Source organism: Stenella coeruleoalba, assembly GCF_951394435.1.
Source record: "Stenella coeruleoalba genome assembly, chromosome: 13".
In the NCBI taxonomy this organism is placed as follows: Eukaryota; Metazoa; Chordata; class Mammalia; order Artiodactyla; family Delphinidae; genus Stenella; species Stenella coeruleoalba.
In genome coordinates this window covers 82,474,887-82,499,827 of record NC_137159.1, presented here as the reverse complement: position 1 = coordinate 82,499,827, position 24,941 = coordinate 82,474,887, and the positions used below count along the sequence as shown (strand labels likewise).

The window sequence follows — 24,941 nt, the reverse complement described above, 5'->3', positions numbered from 1 at the left end:
CTCAGTAAGTATATTTGAAAGGACTTCCGGTTAGAATGAACACGTGAGCAAGCTAGGAAAACCACAGGGGCACCTTCTGAGAGTGAGAGTTTAGGCACCTGCAACTACAGGGTATCTGCTTCCCATCAGTCACAAATATGCAAAAGCAAAGCTCGGCCATGTACTGGTGTATGACCTAAGGACAGCAATCGTCTCCTCTTTTAGAGAGGAAGAAAGTACACTAACGCTTAGCACTTTTCTAGAATGTAAAATCCTCAAGAAATTGTTCTCACGGGAGGGTTTAAACTTCATCTGTTTTAAGTGCTTAATTTCCAGTACCTAGAACATTGCCTGCCAAGTAGTAGGTGTTCAATAAGTGTTTCATAAATAAATCTAGTCACACATAAAACATGTATGAATGCATTCATGAATTCCACTGCACAAGGCATGAAGACTTAAAGGGTTTACTTTGGCAAAAGTATTTTTTAAATTGTCTAGTTGTCCTCACTCAGATAAAAACATTCAAATAACCTCACCATAAAATTACTGGATATAAGAACACTTTTTAGTGAAAGTCAGACTTATTTTGCCTCCTATGCAAGGGGGTACTGGTACCAAAGGACCTCATAATAAAGTAGTTTCACCTTTAAACCTTAAATCAGTCATAAACATGGGCTTCAAAGACAATGAAAAGATTACACTGTGTTTACTGACTTTTCTTGGGGGATGAGGGGTAGGAATACTAAAATATCAGACCAGATCTGAACTTACTTTCACATGGCCCTTTTTTATAATGTTCCACAACACTCTTTTTGATAGTTATCTGGATTCTAATGAAACTGTTTCAAATTGCCTCTCCAGGGACAGCTCTGGTTATGGAAAATAATCTCTGCAATCAAATTCACGGCCATTAAATTTTACAGGAGGAAATATTTCCATCAAAAACAAAACTAAGTCTAATGGGTTGATTATTAATCACGTTTCCCTACTTCCTACTCAGAGAAAAAAATCAGAGTAACCATAACAAAGTTCAAATTACTGATTTAACTGGTATTCACTGAAGGTTTTATCCGCATCAGAGCTTTCCTCAAAGGTCTACCACTAAGTTGCAAAAACAGAGGTTGGCTTAACTAATAAGGAGGGTTTAACCACGTGCACAGCTCTGATGTACCTATAATGACCACAATATTAATTCATGTGTAAAAATTCCTCGGTCTTTATTCATAAAATATGTTAATCCTTCAACGAATATGTAAAAATATATTAATTTATTCTTAAATTTCAGGCTTTACAACTTGAAGAAAACATCTTTTTTAACAATTGGTGTACTATCACTACTACGTCAAAAGTTTCCAGGCTTTCTGTAGTGTCATTACATTGCTATATTCTATACTGCAGTCAAAACTGATTATTGCTTGGTTATCTACATTTTTATGCACCAGAAGAGTTTTGTTTCAGAAACTTGGTAAAGACTGTTCTATTTTAAACTTCAGTTATCTGTTAATGACTTTCCACTTTTTATAAGAATTTCCTAAAGTCACAGGTCAGTAAAAGTAGAGAATTGGACACGGACTCATCAAACTGCTATAAAGGGATACTGTGGGTCCCTCAGCAACTTTAATGACAATCATATCAATCAATTTAAACAGAAATACTTGGTCCTCCAAAATAGGAAAGAATCTTTATCAGTGTGCTTTGGGAAGGCCTTGACTGAAATGCAGCCGAGTATCTACTTGCTCTAATCCGTTTGGGCAAAAGAACCAATTTTAAGGTACATGAAAATACATGCCATGTGCCCAAGCTCATCTGCCTCTATGATTACAATCTACCTTTAAGATGTTAAGTACATATGCTTAATTTAAAACCTCAAAATTCTCATATATTCTGGTAATGGACAAAAATGACTAAGAGTGGGGAGGACAGACGATGAATATTAAGATTCTTAGGGAGTTGACAGAAGAGGGTACCCCTTGCCCCATTCTTTTGAAAAACCACTGTGCCACATCCTAAAGCTGGGTTAAGGCAGAAATAAGGACTGAGGATCACTGGATGGATGGTTTTAACAGATCAAGGGTGATTAAAATAACAACAAAGTATTATTAATATCATTAGAGACAAAGAACCAAACTGTACTAATTCAATATAGATGCCATAGTTTTTCCCATTTACTTATAATGCTACTTAGTATTTCCTATTTATATGAAAATCACCGATAATATAGCACAGCAATTAAATATGAAATTGTTACCCTGACTTTTAAAAATAAATTTATTTTTTGGCTGCATTGGGTCTTCGTTGCTGTGCGTGGGCTTTCTCTATTTGCGACGAGCGGGGGCTGCTCTTCGTTGCGGTGCGCGGGCTTCTCCTTGCGGTGGCTTCTCTCTTGTTGTGGAGCACGGGCTCTAGGTGCACGGGCTTCAGTAGTTGTGCCACATGGGCTCAGTAGTTGTGGCTCGTGGGCACTACAGTGCAGGCTCAGTAGTTGCATCACACGGGCTTAGTTGCCCCGCAGCACATGGGATCTTCCCGGACCAGGGATCGAACCCATGTCCCCTGCACTGGCAGGTGGATTCTCAACCACCGCGCCACCAGGGAAGTCCCTTCACTTTTAAACTAATGATTTAAAAACAATTTTAAAAACCTTAGTAACTAAGAAAATTCTTAATTACTCCATTTGGTAGTACTGTATCAATACACAATAAATAACTTCTTTTTTCTTTTTTCACAATAACTTCGAACAAAAATGGGAAACTTTAACTGTATGTAATATATCCAAGTGTTCTAACACGTATCAGTTAAAGTTTCCCCGTTAGAATTTTAACCCACATCTAATCTGAAATCTGTTGCTCTCACTATAAGGCCATAACGCTTTATCAGAAATAACTGGGGCCAGGGACTTCCCTGGTTGTCCAATGGTTAAGAATCCACCTTCCAGTGCAGGGGATGCGGGTCTGATCCCTGATCGGGGAACTAAGATCCCACATGCCATGGGGCAACTAAGCCTAAGCACCGCAACTACTGAGCCCACACGCACTGGAACCCAGTGCTCCACAACTAGAGAGAAGCCCATGTGCTGCAACGAAAGATCCCGCACGCCGCAATGAAGATTCCCGTGGTGCCGCAACTAAGACCCAATGCAGCCAAATAAATAAATAAATATTAAAAGAAGAGGAAGAAGAAGAAGAAACTACTGGGGCCAAAAAGCATTTGAAACCTTAGAATCTTCTGCATTTTCAAAAGGTAACACAGTACGTATAGTGCTTTTATGTAAAATCTTCAGTGGGGTCTGGGTCAGTGGTCCATAATCAAACACATTAATAGTTCTCTGCGGCAAAATCTACACATCTTCATACCGGTGATCTGGATAAATAGACTAGAAAGAGCCGCCTCATTACATGTCAGATTTGAGTCCTAATGAAGCGATTCAGGTTTTGCCACTGATCAGTTATAAAAAAAAAAAAATTCAGGGCTTTTTGGATTTCAGAATTGCAGATCAGAGATGATGCGGGTATACTATAATGTAACTATCATTAACCACTATTACGATTAATCATAATTTTTCTCAATGTATAGCCTGTATCTCCAGAAGGAGAACGGGATTTTGCCAACTAAGATGACCAACTCTGCGATACACAAACTCAAAGGCAAACTTCCTTTTCAAACTTTCCCTCTATTATTAGTTGAACAGCACCACTAGTACCAGCATGTATTTTTAAATTCTGACAGCTGGGGCTTATTAATAACCGGTCATAAATAAGCCTAAAAGAGGAGAGACAGCTGGGTGAGCCAAGGGAGTGGCCACGAATTTAAGCATGTAACTGCATTTGCAACATAATGAGCTGCCTAATTGCGTATCCAAGTTTACATGTATTTGCGTGAGTAATTGTGAGTCATTTAAAGGTACTCTACTTGTAGTACTTTGTTCTCTCATTCCTAAAAATCAGATCAGCAAAAGAGCAATTTAGTTTCAACATTTTAAAATATTTATTTTAAAAAGGAGAAAAATTATTATCTGCCATGATTTCAATTTTTTTCAATTCACTTTTTGAAAAGCAGTTTAGGCACTGAAATAAAATGATAATAAAAGAAGGCCAGGTGATAAAGAAAAAGATCACCTATGCCATTCTGTCCGTATCAGCTGACAAACCAAGAGTTAATCTATGCAATGCCCTATGAGTACAAACAAGCATGCGACGGAGCATCTATACTCAAGGGTTAGGGGAGGACAGGACACCCCAAGCTAACAATTCAATGGCGCACTAACTATGTATTTTTATCTCCTTTCCCTCCCAAGCCTACTTAAAATGATAGTAAACCAGTATAAAAGGTATTACCTTCAAGGACAAAAAGAACAAAAGAAGAAAATATAGCGGTTAAAGGATTTAGCACAGTATAAATGTTGGGTACAGGCTTCCGTGGTGGTGCAGTGGTTAAGAATCTGCCTGCTAATGCAGGGGACACGGGTTCGACATGGACCAGGACACGGCTTCCTGGTCCAGGAAGATCCCACATGCCGCAGAGCGACTAAGCCCATGCGCCACAACTACTGAGTCTGCACGCTAGAGCCTGCGAGCCACAGCTACTGAGTCCAAGTGCTACAACTACTGAAGCTCATGCTCCACAACAAAAGAAGCCACCGCAATGAGAAGTCCACGCACCACAATGAAGAGTAGCCCCCGCTCGCCGCAACTAGAGAAAGCCCGGGCACAGCAATGAAGACCCAACGCAGCCAAAAAAAAAAAAAAAAAAAAAAAAAAGTTGGGTGCTTACAGAGGTAAGTATCAAAGAGGAGACTAGATTCTTAGAGTCCTTGAGACCCAGCACTTCCAGGCTCCATGCATCTGGGAAGATGGGCCCACACAGAGGGGAGATGATGGAGTTGATGAATATCTAAAGTCCCACCACCCCTTAGGAAACCAGAGGATGATTTTTTGGAGAAAGTGAAGGAAAGCTGCTCCACGTGGGTGGATACCTGGCACAGGTGACTTGAGCTGCGGGGGCTGAAATTAGCAAACTAACTGGCAGCCTCCACATCAGTGTGTGACCCTCAGCTCCTTCTGCAGCTCCCAGAATGCCAGAAGCCAAACACAGGTTGCTGTGCTTCCATTCCAGCCAGCCTAAACCCCTGACACTCCTGGTGAGGAACCGGGGGATTCTCTATAGAAAACGGAAGATCCCCAAAGACAGACTTCCAGATGTTGATATCTGGGAATCCTCCAATATAGGCACAGACCTCATGTTATTGCACTTTGCAGATATTGTGTTCCTTACAAACTGAAGGTGTGTGGCAACCCTGTGTTGTCAGATGGATGACCGTTAGCATTTTTTAGCAATAAGGTATTTTTAAATTAAGATATGTACATAGTTTTATAGACATAATGCGATTGCACACTTAATAGACTACAGTATACTATCAACATAACTTTTATATGCACTGGGAAACCAAAAAATATGTGACTACCTTTATTGCGACATTTGCTTTATTGTAGTGGTCTGGAGCCAAACCTGTGATTTCTCCAAGGTATGCCTTTGGTCATTAGCTGAAGAGTTAGCATGAAAATTACCAGAAGACAAGACCACGGCATACAAAGAGCTTCCAATCAGCATTTAGTATTTCATTCTTTTTTTTTTTTTTTTGGCTGCGTGGGGTCTTTATTGCTGCACATGGGCCTTCTCTAGTTGCGGCGAGCGGGGGCTACTCTTCATTGCAGTGCGCGGGCTTCTCATTGCAGTGGCTTCTCTTGTTGTGGAGCACGGGCTCTAGGTGCACGGGCTTCAGTAGCTGTGGCACGCGGGCTCAGGAGTTGCGGCATGCGGGCACCCTAGAGCACGCAGGCTTCAGTAGTTGCTGTGCACGGGCTCTAGGGCGCGTGGGCTTCAGTAGCTGTGGCTCACAGGCTCTAGAGCGCAGGCTCAGTAGTTGTGGCGCACAGGCTTAGCTGCTCTGCGGCATGAGGGATCCTCCCGGACCAGGGATCAAACCCGAGTCCCCTGCATTGGCAGGCAGATTCTTAACCACTGTGCCACCAGGGAAGCCCCTAGTGTCTCATTCTTAAATAAGAATGGATTGCCAAAGATCACCATTCATTTACTCAATAAATAGTTATTGTCAAGCATTTTTCTCTTCACTGTAGATACAGCAGTGAACAAAAGAATCTCTACCTTTAAAGAGCTTTCATTCTGGAAAGGGAAACAATAAACAAAGGAAAGAGTATAGAGTATGACAGACAGTGATAAGAGCTATGGGGAAAATAAAGCAGTGAAGGGTGATGGAGAACACAGGGGAGGGGGAGCAGGGGTGGAGAGGGAAGCCCACGTTGAAGTGACAACTGAATACAGACCTAGAGGAGAGGAGAGAATAAACCATGAGAATATCTGGCATATGCAAAGGTCCTGAGATCAGAACTGCTTGGCAGGTTTGGGTATCAGCAAAGAGACCAACCCAGTATGGTGTGAACAGAGGGAGACAGGAAAGGGCTAGATCAGGTAGGGTCTTGCAGGCCACTGCAGGACTTCACCTTTTCCTTGAGTGAGCCGGAAGTCACTGGAGGGTTCTGAGCAGAGGCGTGACACGATCTGACTTATGTTTACAAGGATCCCTTTAAAAAGGATGGGAGACTTACTGGTTCCAGGAAAGCTCTGTCATCAGCTGAATTAAGTCAACTAAGCAGAGACTTTGGTGGCCACACAGAACAAAGCTATCAGATTTTACAGAGTTAATCCGGCAGAGTCTCTAAACAAACAAAATGGCAACAACAGTGAATTCAGGGTGGGGGTCATCTGCGTTGCATAACTCCCAAATTATATTATCTAAAACATCTAGTTTTCAACAAAAAATTACAAGACGTGCAGAGAAAGCACGGCTCATATACAGGGGATAAAAAGCAGTCAAGAGAACCTATCTTTTGAGGAAGTTCATACTTTAGACTTACCAGACAAAGACTTTAAATCAGCTATTACAGATATGCACAAAGAACTAAACAAACCCGTGCCTAAGAACTAATGAAATGTATGAGAACACATGTCTCATGAAATAGAGAATATCAACAAGGAGAGGGAAATTATAGAAAAGAACGAAATAAAAGTCTTGGAGTTGAATAATACAATGATTGAAATAAAAAATTCACTAGAGGGGCTCAACAGATATAAATCAGCAGAAGGAAGAATCAGCCAATTTGAAGACAGGTAAGTTGAGATTATCCAGTTTGAGAAATAGAAAGAAAACTGAACAGAGCCTCAGACACCTGTGGGACGTCAAACAGACCAACATACACAAAATGGGAGTCCCAGAAGAAAAGAAACAAAGGGGCAGAAAGAGTATCTGAAGAAATAATGGCCAAAAACTTCTCAAATTTGGTAAAAACTATTAAACTGCACATCCAAGAAGCTCAACTCCAAGTAGGACAAATTCAAAGAGATCCACACCTAGACACATCACTGTCAAACTGTGAAAAGACAAATGTACCTGAAAACAGATATTCATACCACTCCTCTCCTGTTTTAAACTTATGAATTTGAGGTATTGTAATGTCAAGAAAGCTTCTGGGAGACTGAAGTTAACAACGTACTGAAAACTGAACACATACATCCACTGGAGATCTACTGACTGTGAGCCTGGCAACATTCAGAACATGCAAGCTTACACCAAACAGTCCTGCTAAATTGAGGAAAAGGGGAAAGAGAATTACTCTCAAACCACTGCAATTTAAGAGAGCAAAAATCTTGTTCAAAACCATGAAATTCCTTCATAAACCAAATCTCTTAAAGTTCTCTTGTAAGTATTCAAAGCTGTATTATACTTAACCTAAGTAATTCTAATTTGAGTTAGAATGAAAAGCTTTTCCTGAAAATTACAAACAGTGCATTAAACAGCATGAAAAAGTCCTCAGCTTCCATCTTCCTTCAATTCAAGAAAAAAGAAAACAATATCTTATTATGGTCCCTGTCTTTTTCAAAGTCCACTGTTAGTTAAACAGGACAAACACGGTTCTTTTAAGGTCTCCCCTTTATTCTTTCCTGAAGAGCCTGGCTCTACACCTCTGCTGCAAATCACCACTGGATGTTTTTCATCATGTTACACTTGAAATCCCATGCAGTTTCCCCAAGTGCACATCCAGAGTTTACAGTTCCAACGACTCCAAGCAGTGCTTAAGTCCTCTACTTCCAGCCTTTTCCTGTCCCAGTTTCCTAACTACACTAAAAATGCTCAACCTTGACAGCTTTGTCTGCACATAAGTGTACACACAACAGTCCCATGGGTGCTAAAGGCACTAGGCCAATTTTATCATTTGAGAATGTATTTATCTTTTTGATCACACACCTGGTAATGTGCACTCTCCAAGATCTTGTTTTGTCATTTTATTCCTGCCAAGAGTTACACAGATGGTTTTAGTGTGTTATCCTGGTTACCACATCAGCAGTTTCCTGGTTCTATCCTACTTCCTCACAGGCAAAGAAATTTATTAATAATTTTTCGGCATATTCTTACGCTTTCCAATTCTTAAGTCTATGTAAAAACTAAGGGCATCCTAATATTTAAAAATATCTAGGGGTGGAAACTTGGCAGAAACAAAGGAAGAGTAAAATGTTTTTAAATGAAGGTTACACACTTCAACACTGCTACTCTAGGAGGTCAAAAAATATTTTGCCACCATTTAGCAGTTAATGTTTATCTACACGGTGCCACACATGGAACTAGGAAATCCTGAAGAATATATTTTAAATTCAAGCAAAAGGAGATTTCCATATATTCCCGAAGAAAGCCAAAGTGGAGCATTATACGGGCAAAACAAGAGGGTAAAAGAACCCAATTTTGACTCATAATTGAATAAAATGTAACCAACCATAAAGCACGTAAGTAATTTTCTACAACCCAGGTAGAATGTCTATTTCAGATTTTAAATACATATATTTCCCACTGTGATGGTAAACAGGATTCATACACGTGACAATATTAATGGCCCTATTAAGATACATGATGTATGTGTGTGCAGGGTTGTGGGAGGGAAGTAGTGTGTATATTGTATTTATCTTTTTTTAGTGAAGTCTTAGGATAAATTCCAAAAACTTCACGTAAATCTAATCATTTTCAAAAAGAGAAGTGCTTTACAAGGAAAACCATACACATAATGAAATATTTAAACTCAGACTGAAAGGAAAGCTATATAGTTTGGTGGGAGGAGTGATGAAAGGGAAAAGATTACCTGCTGTAGCAGAACCAAAAATTGAACTTTGGACTCCATGGCAACCATGGCAAAAGAGATGCATAATGAGGTAGACAGAGATCATTTACTTGATAAAGGAAGCATACTGATATGTCTGGAAAGAGAAACTCTCTTTTGGAACTAAACTCGAGAAGCATTTCATAGATCTCCCCCTAAGGAACTCTAACACTGAACAATACTTCTTTAAAAGAGGTTTACAAGAGAAACTTTATATGACTGTTAAACATCAAAGAAACACCATTAAACTGTAATTCATGAAGGCCCAAGTAACGTGATCCAAGCAAGCACCTTGATGACCTAACTTGACTCTGACATAGTTGAGAGCTGCGCTGTCCAATACGGCAGCCACTGGCCACATGTGGCTACTCAGATTAACTAAGATGGAGTAAAATCTAAAATTCGGTTCTTTAGGCACACCAAGCACATTTCAAGTGTTTAATAATCACACATGGCTAGTGGCTGCCATGTTGGACAGGGCAGATCTTAGAATATTTCCATCAGAGAAGTTCTACTAAACAGCACTGGTCTAGAGAACTGAAAGAAATGAGTGGTGAATATCCATTAACAGGAAACTAGACAAATAAATTATGACATATCTATAAAATGAAATATTGTGCAACTATTAAAAAGAATGGGTTTGCTTTATATTTATCTGATCTGATCAGAACAACATATTGTTAAGTGACAAAAACCCCTTTCGAAATTGTATGCATCATGAGACCCCAATTCTGCTAAAATGCACATGCTAGTGTTTGGGGGGTTTGGGGGGGCATGGAGGGAGACAGAACTGACTTGACTCTGCAAAGAGTATGCACCGACCTGTTAAGAATGGTAGTGGGAGGGGCGGTTATGAAGGACTTTTTCTTCCTTGGTTATATATTTTTACAATGTTTGATTAAAAAAAAAATAGAGCATTTTTCCTAAAGTAATAAACAACATCTCCAAAGGGACAGAGGCACAGAAACAGACAGAGTTACCAAATGATTAACAAGCCCCCTACAACATCAAACTGAAACATCAATTGTTTCAGAGCCTGTAATTCAGGATTGAGACCCTTAGTGAACATCTGGATTGGTATTTGTGATATTGACTGAGAAGAGACCTTTAAGAAAGACAAAAGATCCTTTTTCTCTCCAGAAAATTCAAGAACTTAACTCACTCACAACTTTTGATCCTTTCCATAGAGATAAACCAAAAGATCAAAACGCCCTCCCAGGAAGTAGCTTGCCATTATCTGAAGCTTCGGAGTTTTAAATCATATACCTGGGAGAGAAAACTTCAAGTCATCTCAACACTTCCAAAACTGAACTGAGCACCTGCTCCACCACCTGTAGCTTTTACCTTTGTCAACGGCATCATCACTCATTCAGCCCCATCTGCCTCTTAGTCCCCACTCCCAACGATCACCAAGCCCTAAGGAGGCATTACCTCCTGACCGCCTCTTCTATCTGTCTCCTCCTTCACCAGCCACTGCCACTACCTCAGAGGGTGCTCTCAGGACCTTTCCTGGTCAATTATGATCTGTCCTAGCCCCTGCTTCCAAAGCCACCCAATCCCTATAGGCAGAATAATCCTACACCCATATCTGATCGCACTCCCCTGAATAAAACCCTTCAAAGGCATGCCGCTCCACTTTAAATCAAAAGCAAAAATGCTAACATAGTACAAAGGTTTAGATTTAAGGCCCTTACATCTCTCCAGTTTTATTTATTTCTTGCCCCTCCCTGCCCCTGGAAAACCTAAGGAGCACACAGAACAGATCTGAGGCTCTAGCATCTAGTTTCAACTCCCTGTGTGTAGAAAGATCTCCCCGATTCCACCACCTTTCTTTCTACCTCTTTGTTGGTTAACTCCTACGTGTCCTTCAAGATTCAATTCAAATGTCTGTACTCCCCCTGACTATCCCACCAATGGAAAGACGGCTTCCTAGCGTGCTCCTACGACTGTAATGTTTGTTCCTTTACAAAACTATAAGCTCCAAGGCAACAAATAAAATGTCTTTGATATCCCAGGCCTTAGTGCAGGTGCATGAAAGGTGCCTACTAAGGATTAGTCCAATGACCCTTACTCCCCCCAAAACTCAAAGTAGAAACTAATCAACATAGACTATCTAGTCAAGCCCACAAGGACAAAAAACAAAGGGCTGGATTTCCTTCAGTGACCAATATAAAAATAAATGTACTTACAAATTAAAACAATGAGATACCATTACACATCATTAGAATAGCTAAAATCCAAAACACTGATAGCACCAAAAGCTGACAGGGATATGCAGCAACAGCAATTCTCTTTCATTGCTGGTGGGAATGCAAAATGGTACAGACACTTTGGAATAGTCTGGCGTTTCTTACAAAACTAAACATACTTTTATCAGACAATGCAGCAATCACACTCCTTGCTATTTACCCAGCAGAGTTGAAACCTTATGTCCACACAAAAACATACACATGAATGCTTAGAGCAGCTTTATTTATAACTGCCAAAACTTGAAGCAACGAGTTCAGCAGGTGAATGAATAAACAGACTGTGGTACATCCATGCAATGGAAGAGCATTCAGCAATAAAAAGAAATGAGCTATCAAGCCACAAAAAGACGTGGAGGGATCTTAAAGGCATATTACTAAGTGAAAGCAGCCAATCGAAAAAGGCTAAATACTGTATGATTCCGACTATGTGACATCTGGAAAAGGCAAGACCACACAGATAGTAAAAAGAGGAGTGGTTGGCAGGGGCTTGGGGGAAGAGGGAGGGATGAATGGGTGGAGCACACAGGATTTTTCGGGCAGTGAAACCATTCTGTATGATATATAATGGTGGATACACGTCATTATACATTTGTCAAAACCCACAGAATGGACAACACCAAGGGTGAGCCCTAATGACTTTGGGTGATAATGATGTGTCAATGTCAGTTCATCAACTACAACAAATGCACCCTCGGGTGCAGAATGCTGACAGTGGAGAAGGTGGTGTACACTGTGTGTGTGGGGGTATGTGTGTGTGTGAGAGAGAGGGGGTATGTGGAAACTCTGTACTTTGCACATGATTTTGCTGTGAACATTTTGAAAACTGCTCTAAAAAAAATAAAGTCATACAAATAAATGACTGAATGCATGAATGATACGACCATGTGCAAATACGAAAGAAACATAAACAGACCTAAACTTCCTTTCAATATGTCTCACTATTATCATTTACACATTATTTCTTTCCAACCAAGAATAACGTTCTGTTCCTCAAGAAGGTAAACAGAGCCTAACTAAAGATCTGTGCCAATGTGCAGATCAATTATTCATTTCCAGTTAACAATTTTCAACAACTTCTTTCTACAGCAATTTAAACTGCTAATAATACGAGTCAATCCCACCACCGCCCCCCAAAAAAGCATGGGGGGAAAGCACATGATACTGAAGCAAGGAGATGGATAGATGGGGGCTCTTTACATATATTTGAAATATTTCCAGAATAATTTTTTTTTTTTTTTTTTGCAGTACGCGGGCCTCTCACTGTTGTGGCCTCTCCCGTTGCGGAGCACAGGCTCTGGACACGCAGGCCCAGTGGCCGTGGCTCACGGGCCCAGCCGCTCCGCGGCATGTGGGATCCTCCCGGACCGGGGCACGAACCTGTGTCCCCTGCATCGGCAGGCGGACTTTCAACCACTGCACCACCAGGGAAGCCCCAGAATAAAATTTTTTAAATGAAATGTCAGTAATGGTCATTCCTTCAAATTGGCACGTATTCAGCAAGAGCCCACGAACTGTTCTGGGCACCAGGGACACAGCAAAAAGTAAAACACACAAAAGTCCTGCCCTCAGGGTGCTTACATCTGAGCACATGTGCATTAGAAGACAAACTTGCCTGGGATTTGAGAGAACACTAAATCAAAGTGAAGAAAAGTCTAAGTCTTAGAACTTTCTTCTTATTTTCTGTATTAGCTGGGCCTTTTAAAGGAATGTAGCCCAAATTTCTTGCCTATTTGTATAACTTGCCTTCTATTTTTAAGGAAAAAAAACCAAAACAACAAAAAAAACCCATAATAGGTAATGGGCATATTAATCAAAGAAAGTACCAGAGGGTTCAAGCAGTCAGGTAAACTCAGAAACTAAAATCAATCCCTGGTTGTGAGCACTACATCCTACCGCCGCCAACTAGGTGACCACACCAACAGGACAAAAGAATACTAGATTTACTTCCAACTCTATCTTGTCCAAAACAAGAATGGTAAAGAGATCAACCTGGTAAGCATGTAATCACCAGGGCTGGGAGATAAGATCTTTGGTCAATATTTGATTCAGAACTGAAAACCTAGCATCTGAATAGGAAGTTGTTATTTACTTTCAAGAAAACGGGCATGCCAGATGTGTAAACATTTGTGTAAAAAATAAATATCATCTAACATATTAACATAATAAAATAAATGTCATATGTGCGTCAAATATTTCCATATGGAAATTACATTCATTTTTACCTCACTGGAACTGAAATTAACTTTTGAAAATGTGACAGGATGCTCAGAAAATTACTTCCTGAGTGTCACACATTAACGCTTTCTGTATGTCTGCTATTCTTGTGACCCAATAAAATGTGATGGGAAATGGAGGATTTCCTTTGTTGAGAAAAATGCCACAGATACTATGTTACTGCCTGAAAGTGTTTAGATTAAAATAGGAAGTCCACATTTCCCCTTTGTAAAGACACAAACAACTTGTTTGTATTAGATCAGAACACTTTATTAGCCACCTGACATTTATGCCCTACTTCCCATTTCACAATTATGAATATATAACTGAAAAATTACAAACAGAACACAACACCTTATAAAGCGATTTCATGCATAAGATAAAATTCAGTTACAGTAGATCTGCTGTGAATTGGGTTAGAAAGGAAGCTCACTAAAAAGAAATGCATCTGCTTTTCATCCCTCTCCTTTTTTGTTAATTAAAAGAAGGTAATGAAAATACATGGAGTTTGGAATCTAACTTTTCCACTAACTTGCTGTTCTGACTTTAAGTGCTCAATAATGAAAATTTTCTTCCTTAGTCTAATGCCCCATCAGTTGTTTTATTTTTACCTCACAAAGGGTGACTTTCTTTTATGAACTTATTCTTTTCCTAAACCCTAAAAACATGCCTTTTCTAGATGCTGCCTGATAACACAATTCCTGAGCTCTTTTCTGATCTTTCTCTAATCCTCAATCTGTGAAACATTTCTCAATGAACATTCACGTTAACAGCCCCAAGATGGCCCTTTCAATTGTACCCCCTCGTCCTTCCCCACCCCCATTCACATGTGGAATCACTGCCAACATTCTGCTTAATTTATTCCTTTGATTTAGAGGTGAACAAAACCCCTGGATCCCTTTTTCACAAATGCTGCTGCTAAGCCCTATCTCACTCATTCTGAACTTGCTAACTATATTTTTTATTTATTTATTTATTTTTTTGCGGTACGCGGGCCTCTCACTGTCGTGGCCTCTCCCGTTGCGGAGCACAGGCTCCGGACGCGCAGACTCAGCGGCCATGGCTCACGGGCCCAGCTGCTCCGCAGAATGTGGGATCTTCCCAGACAGGGGCACGAACCCGTGTCCCCTGCATCGGCAGGCGGACTCTCAACCACTGCACCACCAGGGAAGCCCCGTTTTTTAAATCTTTCCCTTTCTCCTACTCTGTTCACTGCAATTAAAATTTCTGAATTTCATTGGTTTAACCTCTTACAGAGAGACCAGGTTCTAAAGTCAAGCAGCTAAGACTAAATAAAGTGTAATCAAACTTGAAAAATCCCTTTGGGATGTCCTTCAGTATGTCTAAAAGAGCACCTACGCCTCAGGTGTTGGACCAGATACAGTGACCTTACAGCCAGGAGCCTTGTCATACCAAAACCCCCTTACCTTAAATTACCCGAACCACACTCAGTGTGGCAATGCTATGAGAGGTAGTGGGAACAAAAATCTTTTGAAGAAAACATTCAAGCGGCCTTTTTTCTGAATGGCGTTCCTCATCTCAACCACATAACACAGGAAACGACTGTTTTCTCAAGTCTCCCAAGAATGATACGTAACTAGCACCTTCCTAAATGCATAGATGAGAAGGTGACCGACTACACTCGGTGGATGCTTTAGAGAATTAGGGCTGATTTCTGTTAGTTGAGAAACGATCTTCCACCTTAAATTCAGTCCTAGACGCAGGCCTGCAGCGTGAGATGGACGGAGCCACATCGCCCCCCAGCACCCACACCTTGAAGGACTTCTATTTAAATCTACGTAAGCTAAGTGAGCGTAATTATAGGATTTAGGTGACAATGTAACCAACAGCCACCAAGATGTTCCCAAACGCAAGGAAACTGTAACAGAAGCATCAGCAAGAGTGCCTCTGACTTGGCGAGACCACAGTTGGTTTTTTCATCTATTTAAACATTTTTTAAAAACTATATACTATTTTTATATTCACACACAAAACCCACTTTTTAATGATCTCCAAGAGCTTATGATAATTTGGGGAAACATTAATTAAGTGGGAAAAAGGCAAGATATTCAACCATATCAACGTTTCAGATGAAAACAATGGAAAAAATAGAGCCAAGTGTGTTTGCCTTTGGATGGTGGAAGAGTGACGTTTCTACTTGTCTTTATTTGATGTTTTCTATAAAGAGTGTGCTCTGTTTATATAATGTGGGGAAATGGACTTCACTTTTAAAAATCAGATTTTTAATTTGAGCAACCAGATTTCATCACTGCTTTCTGTTTCAATAGCTAACCGCAAAACCAATGGCATTCAATAGTTCTTTCTCAACCTCTATTTTATATGATCTGTAACAGACCGAACAATCTCAAATCATATTTCCGAAGTCATTTTCCTCACTCACACCTATGATTCTGTCACGACCTTTTCAGTGTATCTTTGTTGTGCTCAGTATCACATTCCTCCTAAAAGCTACATAAAAGCCCATGTCCATATAATGCTAAATATAAATACTCTTTGACACTGGATCCATCAAATTTTACTCATTGCAAAAAGAGTATAACAGTAACAATCAGCTGAACATCTACCAGGCACCAAGCACCATGATAAGTGACTAAGTATCTACCGTACACAGCTGCCTTACGACATCATTCTTCCTTTGTAGCTCAAGTAACCAAGGCTGAGACAAGGTAAGTAACTTATTCAAAGTCACCATATTTACAAGTAGCAAAGCTGGTATTCAAACTCAGGACAGACTAATTTTGAAATTCCTTCCATAAGTAATATGGAATGAAGAAATGCCTTCTATGATTCACTTTGTTATAAAGCAGAAACTAACACACCATTGTAAAGCAATTATACTCCAATAAAGATGTTTAAAAAAAAAAAAAAGAAATGCCTTCTAGATCCAGCTCTGTGACCAACTTGTCATTTGATCTTGAACAAATGACTTGACTCCGCCTATATATTAAGGGGCTAGACTAGATGACCTCAAAGTTCCCTTCCTGTTCTAGTGTTCTGTACTTCAAAAGCTTCCCCTGTTCCTTCGCAGCACATTGGAAAACCCTTTATTGTGGAAAGCCATTTCAGCAACCATTTGTCCAGTTTATGTTCTGTTTTGTTTTGTTTTGTTTTTTCGGTACGCAGGCCTCTCACTGTTGTGGCCTCTCCCGTTGCGGAGCACAGGCTCTGGACGCACAGGCTCAGCAGCCATGGCTCACGGGCCCAGCCGCTCCGTGGCATGTGGGATCTTCCCAGACCGGGGCACAAACCTGTGTCCCCTGCATCGGCAGGCAGACTCTCAACCACTGCGCCACCAGGGAAGCCCTATGTTCTGTTTTGTACATCCCTTGTATGTTGGCAAACTCCCCCGAGGACAGTTTTCTTTGCATCTGGTACTACCTCCCTAAACCAAGAGAATATGTTGCAACTGGCACTAGAAAATAGAAATTTCTAAATCTAAAAAAACTTAAAAAACCAAAACAACAACAAAAAAGGAATTTCTAACAAAATTACTTCTGTCGCCACATCTAACAGCTCTCTGCTTAAATAAGCATCTTAGAGGAAAACGTGATCCATCACTTTTAGGACTCTACATGGACACTAATATATTCAGGGCCACTTCAACATACACTAGTGGTCTGAAGAGATCTCACATCTGGGGAATCTCTGGTATCAAATTAGTAAACGTAAGTGCCTTCAGCCTTGGCTTCAAATCGAAATGGATCAATGGTCCGGATTCAAAGCCAAATCTTAGGGAGCAGCATGCACAGGACTTCCACCACCTCCAGCTAAAGCACAGGAAGAAAAACAACGGCATCGTTTCCAATCTTTAAAACACGTAAGTCCATCCTAAAGCCAACTTTTCCACAGATTTCAAAAAAGGTACAACAAAAGCCCTTACTTTCACATTCTCCTTTTGTATTTTTCTAAGAAAGAGTTCATCTTAACAGCACCATTAAATCTTTTGGACAAGGCATTTCTTTTAGAAATCTGACAGCATTCCCAAACACAGTGATTGCATCGTCCCAAGATTCTCTGATTCTGCTGATTAGAACATACTGTCAGAGCAAAGGAACTGATCCTTACCCTACTGTATAAAAATTATGTCTAACACTTATGAGTCATGTTCTCCACTTTTTAATTTCACTAATGGTAGGAGAAAAGGGCAGATGGTAAATTTGAATTTGGTATAACAGCTAAAAATCATTGCAAACCAGTCATTGTCAAAACATGCAAACATTATCCAAGATTCTTCAAATTACGGTCATCATATTACTCTCATATGTATTTGTTTTATTAATCTTCAGCACATATTAATTCAATGTCTACAGTATAGTAGACACTGCTTTAGGTGCTGGGAATATAACAGGGAAAAGAGCACAACAATATCCCTGTGTCCATGTTTTACATTATCATGAGGAAAGATATACATTTATCATTTATAAATGTATTCATATATTTATTATTTATATAAATTTACAAATAAGTAAATAAATATAGGAAGATTTTGTGTTCAATGGAAAGCTACGCATACTCTAGAGTGGGGGCCACAAACTTTTCCTTAAACGACCAGGTAGAGATTTTAGGGCTTGCAGACCACAGGGTCTTTCTGTCGTAACTACACAACTATGCCTTTTTAGTCAGAAAGCTGCCATAGACAACACGTGATAAATGAATGCGTGCACTGTGTTCCAGTAAAACTTTATTTACAAAAACAGGCAGCTGGTGCTTACGTGTTTAGTTTGCCAAACTCCTGGTCTAGAGATTATCTGATTCTGATTCCATGGGATATATTTTACAACTCTGTAAATTGCAAGTAACTGACAGCAATGCAAGATAACTGTCCACAGTCACGTAAATGCATTCTGTCCTGGACAGATAACCCTCCACAACTTCGGAAAGGCCTATCTATTTATTTGCACATTCCCAATCCAATATCACTTTATTCCACGTAAATCTGTGCTATTTTAGACTTCACCTTTGATGACATGTACCTGATTCCCTTATTTAATAAGTTAAATGAAATTTTCAGCACGTATTCATTTGGTATCTATGTGAAGGTCATGACTTCACATTTCTCTGAAAATCATCCTTTAACAGTTTTAGAGGTCCCACCAAGATGCACAGTGGATTCACCTGACAGTGTCAGGGAAACTCCATCACCAGAAAAGCACAGCCAAGCGCAGCTTGTCTTCTTGGCTCCATATGAATCCAAAGGGGCAGCAGGACTTCGGTAACTCTGTTTCGCTAACTTTAATTTTCCTCTCTACTAATTCTGTGCTTGGGTTTTGGTTAATTTATGGCCTATAAGTTATTCCCCCTTGCTGGCAGCAATGACTGGGGATTTGGTCTTATGCTCTAACCATCTGGTGATCCCTGTAAATGGATAAATGGTTTACAGAGATCTAGTCTCTAATGGGTGAGAGAAAATGGAGACTCTGGTGTTTTAGCCTTTTCCTGTTTGTGGGACATTTTAAGTTACGATAGGAGTTAAGATGCTATGCTATGCAAAATGATAAGCCTTTGGAAGGTTTAGGAAGAATGACAGACTCTGATTTTTGTTTTTATTTTTATATTTTAAATCAACCTGGCTGTTGTAAGGAAAATAGAATGCAAGAGAGACAAAAGAGAAAGAAGAAAGATCAGTTAAGAGGCCACTAAGGTAATCCAGATGAGTGGTAGGAACGGAAGTACTGAAAAATGGCTGGATTTGAACCAATATTGGAAAAAGAGTTGATGTGACATTCGGATGGATTGACGAGGAGGCGTAAAGGGAGGGGGAGGAAACATGGTGGTGCCTGCGCTCTGGGCCTAGAAACTGAGGAGACAACGGTGCCTCTGCGGGAACGGGAGACAGGCAGGGGTGGGGCGGGTGGAGAGCTGGGATCAAGACTTCTGCTGCAGGCACCTTAATACAGGGCACCAAGTAGACGTCCAGGTGGAGAAGCCCAGTAGCCCAGTGGATATGTACCTCTGCAGCTCCGAGAGGAAGGAAAGGCTGGAGACAGAAGTTTGCAAGTCAGCAGCACGCAGGCGCCTTACAGAGCCTAGGGACAGATGAGCTCCCTGGGGGAGAATACACAAAGAGACAAGCACTAAGCCCCAGGGCTCACTAACATTTGGGTCAAGGGGAGAGAGCTGAGGCCCAAGCACTGGGCCATGCCAGCAGAAGCCACCAACGAAGACCAACTGGAAGGGCCAACTGGGCGACGGGAGGAGAACCAAGAGAATGTGGTGTTCTAGAAGCTGGGCACAGCCTGGTCAACTGTGTCCAACGTTAAGTGATCTGCATACGAGATGTACTTTAAAGGAGAAAACACATCCAACTCTCCAGGAAAAGCAGAACCTTCTCTGTTGGCCAAAATTCTCTCTGCTGTTTGCGTTGTTTCTAGAGATTGTGGGACAAACTTGTCATTCACCATTTTGCCCCCAGGTGTGTGATGTGATCATCAGACAAAAAGAAGACCAAGGGACTTCCCTGGTGGCCCAGTGGGTAAGGCTCCACACTCCCAATGCAGGGGGTCGGGGTTGAATCCCTGGTCGAGGAATTAGATCCCGCATGCGTGCCACAACCAAGAGTTCGCACGCTGCAACTAAGAAGGCAACATGCCACAACTAAAGATCTCGTGTGCCTCAACTAAGACCCTGGGCCACCAAAATAAATAAATAAATAAACATTAAAAAAAAAAAAGAAGGGCTTCCCTGGTGGCGCAGTGTTTGAGAGTCCGCCTGCCGATGAGGGGGACGTGGGTTCGTGACCCAGTCCGGGAGGATCCCACATGCCACAGAGCGGCTGGGCCTGTGAGCCATGGCCGCTGAGCCTGCGCGTCCGGAGCCTGTGCTCTTCAACAGGAGAGGCCCGCGTACCGGGAAAAAAAAAAAAAGAAGACCAAGTTTCTAACCCTAAACTTTAAAACTAAAATGGAGAAGATAATAGCTATATAAAAAGGAGACATAAAATATCTGTAAGACACTGTCAAATCTAACGTTAAGCTAAAATAACATATTTATAATTTGGACAGCTGGTAAAAATATGTTATCTATGGTGAAGGTAAGGAATAATTGTTAGAAAGCACTATATAACTATGTTCTTAAGCCATCTGGAAAATGATGCCAAAACTTACCCAAACAGTAATATTTGAAATACTGGCCTTGAAAAAAAGAGGCCATCTCTGAGGGAGGCCACAGAAATACCTCGATAATGGACAATCTAATATAGTGGCTGAGTTTAGAAGTAGGCTGACAAGTTCAATTCACCACAGACAGAACAGTCAAAATTGTTCATATCTAAATTTCTTTGTTTCAGTCACAAAAGCCCTTAGAGAAAAAAACACCAGTGAAAAGGTTATGATATGCATTTGTAACTCTTCACTGAGCAACAAAAACAAAATGTGTCCAAATGCAAATATCCATGTATCTACTACAAAATGTTTCATTGCGCTTCTCTGAAACTGGCTTCCACACACTGCAAACGTATTTCAAAAGCAGCTCTCTGACCACCGCCAAACCAGGCGGTGCGCGCTGACCTCTTGTCTCCTGGAGGGCTGAAGCACAGGTGTTCGATCTATATCAGACTAAACCCCTCTGAACAGGAGCAAGTGAACCCAGCGATGGTATCTGGAGGCCATGGCTCTTTTGAAGACCTTTTGGGTTGGTGAGTGATAACTCACTGAAGTGAAGAGACTTAAAGACATTCGCTAGACTGAATCTTTTATTACATTTCACAAAATTTGACTAAACTTCACTAATTTGTTTTGCACTTCCTTTGGCTTTACGTGCCTTTGGGAGGATATGTGCGTGTGTGTTACAACTAGTGAAGCAAGCGCTCTTGAGATTTTATGCTTCTTAATACGCAGTCATCTCTCTTTGCAAAGACAGAGTTCCGGAGGTTTCATGCATTATGCTGGATAAGTTCAAGTGCTGTTTTCTTAAAAGAAACAGAAGCACTGGTGCAAGTTAAATATAACCCTTTATGCTTTTAACTCTGCCCTATTTGCAGGTACTCTGGCTCCAAAAGTACTTTCCAAATTTAAAATATAATTTTAAATTAAATAGTAAATGTTAAAATATTTAATACAGTTTTTTGATTCATTATAAAGAATAAAAACATCTCAATAAAAACAAGTATTTTGGGCTTCCCTGGTGGCGCAGTGGTTGAGAATCTGCCTGCCAATGCAGGGGACATAGGTTCGAGCCCTGGTCTGGGAAGATCCCACATGCCGCGGAGCAACTGGGCCCGTGAGCCACAACTACTGAGCCTGCGCGTCTGGAGCCTGTGCTCCACAACAAGAGAGGCCGCGACAGTGAGAGACCCGTGCACCGCGATGAAGAGTGGCCCCCGCTCGCCACAACTAGAGAAAGCCCTCGCACAGAAACGAAGACCCAACACAGCCAAAAATAAATAAATAAATAAGTAAAAACAAGTGTTTTTTCCCCCTAAGAAAATGTTTTAAAATAAAACACCTAACTGCCAATACTGAAAGATGGGTTCAGTGACATTGCATAGAATCATTATAGTGGCTTAAATTTACATGTTCGGAAAAAAAAAAAACCAAACCATTGATCCTTAATCAGCTGACTTTTATTCTTCTAATTCAAATAGCTTCCTAAACAAATAATAATTCTCTTTTTCCCAAGTTTACGCATCCATACACATTATCAAACACGCAAGCCATCAACTATCCCGTCATGAGTGGTCTCTGGAGCTCACTGACCCACGGGGCCTTGGAGCCCAAGGAGCATTTCCAACAGAAACAGTACGCAGCACACTGGCAGGTTTGGGGCTGGGTGCCACAGGACCTGGATTCCCTCTGGAGTCTATACAGTTGCCAAAGGTGTTAATTATGAAGAACTAACCTACGATTAAATTACATTTCAGAGGAACCCAAACTTGAAAAACTACTTCTGGCATTAGTCCTGAAAGCTGCCGTTGAATTAGGCCCTGGAATTTAAAAAACAAACAAACAAAATAACAGATCCTGGTCTCCGAGAGGGAAAAAAAAGAGTACTGAGAAAAAGGGGAAAGGGCTGGAGAAAATCCATTTGGTCATAAAAGACTAGTTAGCTATTGGGATATGTAAGTAGCACTGAGTATATAAATCAGTATTTGCATTTAATCTGAAAAGACTTCAAGTATTCAAGAAAGATGGTATCAGGTAGAAAGGCAAAACTTAATAAGCTAAAAGAACATTAAGCTGTCTTCATTTTCAGCACAGCCCCAAAGCAGGGAAAGAGAGTTTTCAGACCTGGTTTATAAGATGTTGATACAAATCACAGTCCCAACCTCCCATATTGGGCATGAATTATATATTAAACACACACTTCCCTGTTTCTATAGGCCTCAAATAAACCTCTGTGCCAAATCAGCTTGGTGAGTTTGATAAAATCTTATGAAAGATGGCAGGCTTTCAGACCCCTGGGCTCTCTCTGCTTTGAAGGAGTGTCACAAAGAACAGGTTCCAAGTAAAGACAAGCGGCACTCGGAAACCTCACTCCGTGCAAGGCAGCAGGGCAGGAAGGCAGGTCAGGAAGGACCACTTACGTACCAGCTGCAGCACAAGGCTTAACTGCACGAGAACAACTCCGCTCTCGCTGTCCGCACACGCACAGTCACCTGGGAGCAGCCTCTGGACTCTTTTTCAGCGCTCAAGTTAAATCTGAGCTACAGAGTCGAAACTAAAAAGACCTTATAAGATAAGCTAACATTTGTCAAGAAAGCAGTTTCTCACCACCTGGCCAGCATCTAGCCCCTCTCACATGTGCAAATTAAAGTTCCCAGAACTTGGAACAAAAAAGCCCACTCTGAGAAATAGACCCAGAGAAGCAGAAGGGAATAAGGGTCTCCTCCAGTTCTAAGAGTCTATCATCCCGTTTCTCCTCCTGGATTCAGCGAGGGACCTCCTCGTCTGCATGTTTACCAAGCAGAAAGCAGCTGTCATCTTTGGTTCTTTCCTCTCCTTTCCTCCTCACATCCAATCAATGACCAAGCCCGTCTTACAACCTTGACAATCTTTCCAATTCTGCCCCCACTGCCACCATCTTAGCACAAGCTGGTAACACAGCCTTCCCGCAGGAGTACTCAGAACTGCCCTCCCCGGCTCCACACCAAGGGGCTCTCAGCCCATGACTGCTGACCAGCTGAGCAGACCCCCCATGCGGCCTCCACGCTCCATCTCAGATTCTGGCGGATTCTACACACTTCTGACGGGAGGAAGGGCTCTTCCATTCAAGACATCGACGCCTTATAGGCAGCTGCTGACAATCAAAACACAGTAAGCGCTCCTGAGAGGAAGACGGAAAGAGACCTCCGCCAGGAGAAGTAAAGGGAGGGCAAGCTGATTTATTCTGCCTCTCCTGACATGCCCAGAGGGGCCGACGCTGCGAGAAGACTATTAACACTGGACCGAGGGAAGGCTCTTCTCGTGATCGACACAGGTCTTCATCAGTGGACACCTCCGGACACACCACCTGGCTATGCGTGGACAACAAGCCTCTGAAATCACTGCCCACCAGATCAGACTTCTTTCAAATTGCCCCAGGACCCCCAAAGCTCCAAATACTAAAAAGGGAGGCCTGGCCAAGGTAACACAGGGACCGTCACCTCTCCTGTAGATTGCTACAGCCTGTTCTCGCTGCTTCCAGACTGGATCCTACCTAATCCATTCTCCTGATGGCAGCCCAAATAATCCTTCAAAACTGCAGATCTGACCACAGCACTCTCCCGCTTACAGCTCTTCCAGGAGTGCCTGCCCTGCACCGTCACACCTGGCCTACAAGACCATCAGAGCCTGGCTGCAGAGAACCTTTTCAGCCTGAGCTACCACCAATCCTCAAGCGCTAATTCTCGGCTACGTGTGTTATCTTCTCCCTGATCTTAGCACACGATGTTCCCTTTACTTCCAAGACCCTTCTCCCATTCTGCACCCCACCCTCTTCATCCAGGAGACAGAACCAGCCTTCTGGTCTCTCCCTGGAAATCAATTCCTCTGGGAAGGTTTCTCCGAGTATCCTCCCCATTTCCCACCAGTTTCCAGCCCCATGATGGGTTCCTTACTTCTGTTACAGCATTCATCACACTGACTGGAAATTGTCTACTTTCTTGTTTTATTCCCTAATAATGAACTCCTTGAAGAAAGGGGCAGGACCCTATACACTGCCAACATATAGCACTGTGTCTGCCACACAGTTGATACAATCACTTATTGATCAGATGAAGATAAAGACATATAAACTAACAGGAATATGGAAGCAGTATCTGTGAGACTCCGGGGAGAAAAGG

At 41.4% G+C, this 24,941-nt stretch overlaps 1 protein-coding gene across 1 annotated transcript in view; it reads right to left on the bottom strand.

Annotated features, from left to right (window-relative positions):
- NOL10 (nucleolar protein 10) overlaps positions 1–24,941 on the bottom strand; it is an 88,310-nt gene that overhangs the window by 32,202 nt on the left and 31,167 nt on the right. The gene's annotated exons all lie outside the window — the stretch shown is intronic.